This window comes from Gopherus flavomarginatus, chromosome 11, assembly GCF_025201925.1.
Source record: "Gopherus flavomarginatus isolate rGopFla2 chromosome 11, rGopFla2.mat.asm, whole genome shotgun sequence".
NCBI lineage: Eukaryota > Metazoa > Chordata > Testudines > Testudinidae > Gopherus > Gopherus flavomarginatus.
In genome coordinates, this window is record NC_066627.1 from 8,647,870 (window position 1) to 8,651,792 (window position 3,923).

Genomic DNA, 3,923 nt, shown 5'->3' on the forward strand with positions numbered 1-3,923 from the left:
TTCCCTTGGTATGAAACACAACACAAGAGGAAAAGAAAAAGCAATGGTGATGAGGTTCCTCTTCTCGCTACTCCTGCACCCCAGGGCTTCAGCTTCAACCCTCCTCCCATTCTGCCATCACAGCTACAATTAGAAATCTGAGCCCGGGGCTCACACCTGCTTGTCTCCCCAATCCTAGGCCCTGTCCAGCATGTCTCCCTCCACAGAACTTACCTAGCCTCATCTTACACTCCATCTTCAATTCTCCCCCAACTCCACCCCCCGCCCTGCCCCCCAGAGAGCCCCGCCCCCCGTGCAGTGTATTAACCTGCTCCGCGTGGGAACGTGCCTCGCCGCTTCGCCCCTTTCACCTCCCGCACAAAGCAGCCTATCGGGGCGTGGGTGGGAGCGCGGGGGGGCGGAGGCCGAGGACCGGGGGGGGCAGGTCAGTGCCGGGTTTGTCTCTGGCCGGTGACTTGATACATTTGTCTGCACCGCGGGGATGTTCCCAGCGCCCCTTGGTCGCTGGGGCTGTAACCCCCCGTCTGGGTGTGAGCTGGTTTCTGGGTGTGTCCGATGAGCCTTGGAACCTGCTCCTTGTCACTCCCCGAACTCCCGCTGTGCCCGGCAACCCAGCCCCGTCCTCCTCCCTCGGGTGAGCCCGGCTTTAACCCCCCCTGCAGTGCCAGTGTCACCAGCAGACAAACCTGCCACTGAACCGAATTAATCCTCCTCATTCCCCGAGCTCCGCCCTCCCCCCAAAGCCCTGCCTCTGCCCCCTCCTCCTAGGTCCTGCACTGCCCCTACCCCTGACGTCCTGGCCTCACATCACCTGTTCCCCTAATCCGTGCCCCATTCCCCAAAGCCCTGCCCCCCTCCTCCTGGGGTCCTGCCCCCACACTGCCCCTACCCCCGACGTCCTGGCCTCACGTCACCTGTTCCCCTAATCCCTGCCCCATTACCCAAAGCCCTGCCCCTGCCCCTTCCTCCGATCGGGTTGGGCTCCTGTAGCTGTGGTCAGGGCCCGCACGTGTGGGGTCCCTGGAGTTGGGGTCAGGGGACGCATGGGTTGGGACCCTGGGGCTGGGGTCAGGGCCCCAATGGGTTGGGCCCGTGGAGCTGGGGTCAAGGGTCCCCACGGGTTGGGTCCCTGGAGCTGGGGTCAGGGCCCGCATGGGTTGGGCCCCTGGAGCTGGGGTCAAGGCCGGCATGGGTTGGGCGCATGAAAGGGGGGTCAGGGCCCCCACGCTTTGGGCCTCTGGAGCTGGGGTCAGGGCCCCCACAGGTTTGGCCCCTGGAGCTGGGGTCAGGGCCCGCACGGGGTGGGCCCCTGGAGCTGGGGTCAGAGCCCCCACGGGTTGGGCCCCTGGAGCTCGGGTCAGAGTCTGCACGGGTTGAGACTCTGGAGCGAGGGTCAGAGCCCCCACGGGTTCGGGCCCTGGAACTGAAGTCAGGGCCCGCATTGGTTGGGCACCTGGAGCTGGGGTCAGGGCTCCCAAGGGTTGGGCCCCTGGAGCTTGGGTCAAGGCTACACGGGATGGGCCCCTGGAGCTGGGGTCCATGCCCCCACGGGCTGAGCCCCTGGAGCTGGGGTCAAGGCCCGCACGGGCTGGGCCCCTGGAGCTGGGGTTAGGGCCGGCACGGGTTGGACCCTTGGAGCTGGGGTCAGGGCCCCGATGGCTTGGGCCCCTGGAGCTGGGGTTAGAGCCCCTACGGGTGGGGCCCCTGGAGCTGGGGTCAGGGCCCACACGGGTGGGGCCCAGGAGCTTAGGTCAGGGTCACCACGGGTGGGGCCCCTGGAGCTGGGGTCGGGGCCCGCACAGGTGGGGCTCCTGGAGCTGGGGTCAGGGCCCTCATGGGTCGGGCTCCTGTAGCTGGGGTCAGGGCCCGGACGGTTGGGGCCCCTGGAGCTGGGGTCAGGGCCCCCACGGGTTGGGCCACTGGAGCTGGGGTCCTTGTCCCCACGGGCTGAGCCGCTGGAGCTGGGGTCGGGGCCCGCACAGGTGGGGGTCGAGGAGCTGGGGGCAGGGCTCCCACGGATGGGGCTCCTGTAGCTGGGGTCAAGGCCAGCACGTGTGGGGCCCCTGTAGCTGGGGTCAGAGCCCCAACGGGTGGGTCCCCTGAAGCTGGGGTCCTTGCCCCCACAGGCTCAGCCGCTGGAGCTGTAGTCACGGCCGGCACGAGTTGGGCCCTTGGAGCTGGAGTCAGGGCCCCCACGGGTTGGTCCCCTGGAGCTGGGGTTAGGGCCCCGATGAGTGGGGCCCCTGGAGCTGGGGTCAGGGCCCGCACGGGTGGGGCCCCTGGAGCTTAGGTCAGGGCCACAAGGGGTAGGGCCCCTGGAGATGGGGGAGGACCCCCACGGGTTGGGCCCCTGGAGCTTGGGTCAGAGCCCCCACAGGTTGGGCCCCTGGAGATGGGGTCAGGGCCCCCACCGGTGGGCCCGTGGAGCTTGGGTCAAGACCTGCACGGGCTGGGCCCTTGGAGCTGGGGTCAGGGCCCGTACGGATTGGGCCCCTGGAGCTTGGGTCAGGGCCCCCACGTGTTCGGACTCTGGAGGTGGGGTTAGGGCTGCAACGGGTTGGCCCCTGGAGTTGGGGTCAGGGCCCCCACGGGTTGGGTCCTTGGAGCTGGGGTCAGGGTCCGCACGGGTTGGGCCCCTGGAGCTGGGGTCAGGGCCCCGATGGGTTGGGCCCCTGGAGCTGGGGTCACGGCCCGCACGGGTGGGGCCCCTGGAGCTTAGGTCAGGGCCACCACGGGTGGGGCCCCTGGAGCTGGGGTCAGGGCCCCCACGGGTTGGGCCTCTGGCGCTGGGGTTAGAGCACCCATGGGTTGGGTCCCTGGAGCTGGGGTCAGGGCCCGTACGGGTTGGGCCCCTGGAGCTGGGGTCAGGGCCCCGACTGGTTAGGCCTCTACAGCTGGGTTCAGGGCCAGCACGGGTTGGGTCCCTGGAGCTGGGGTCAGGGTCCCCAGGGGTGGGGCCCGTGGAGCTGGGGTCAGGGCCCCCACGGGTTCGGCTCCTGGAGCTAGGGTGAGGGCCCCTACGGGTAGGGCCCCGGAGCTGGGGTCAGGCGCCGCACGGGTGGGGCCCCTTGAGCTTCAGTCAGGGCCACCACGGGTGGGGCTCCTGTAGCTGGGGTCAGGGCTCGCACGGTTGGGGCCTCTGGAGCTGGGGTCAGAGCCCCCATGGGTGGGGCACCTGGAGATGGGGTGAGGGGCCCCACGGGTGGGGCCCCTGGAGCTGGGGTGAGGGCCCCCATGGGTTGGCCCCCTGGAGCTGGAGTAAGGGCCCCGATGGGTTGGGTCCCTGGACCTGGTGTCAGGGCCCCCACAGGTGAGGCTTCTGTAGCTGAAGTCGGGGACCGCACGTGTGGGGCCCCTGGAGCTGGGGTCAGGGCCCCCACGGGTGGGACCTCTGGAGCTCGGGTGAGGGCCCCCACGGGTTTGGCCCCTGGAGCTGGGGTCAGGGCACCCACGGGTTGGGCCCCTGGAGCTGGGGTCAGACCCCGCACGGGTTGCACCCCTGGAGCTGGGGTCAGGGCCCCCACGGGTTGGGCCCCTGTACCTGGGGTCAAGGCCCAACCGATTTGGGCCCCTGGAGTTGGGGTCAGGTCCCACACGGGCTGGGTCCCTGGAGCTGTGGTCAGGGCCCCAACGGACTGGGCCTCTGGCGCTTGGTTCAGGGCCCCCAAGGGTGCGGCTCTTATAGCTGGGGTCAGGCCCCCAACGGGTTTCGCCCCTGGACCTAGGGTGAGGGTCTGCACGGGTTGGGCCCATGGATGTGGGGTCAGGTCCCCCACGGATTGGGCCCCTGGAGCTGGTGTCATGGCCCCAACGTTTTGGGCCCCTGGAGCTGGGGGCAGGGCCCCACCGGGTTGGGCCCCTGGAGCTGGGGTCAGGGCCCCGACGGGTTGGGCCCCTGGAGCTGGGGTCAGGGCCCCGAAGAG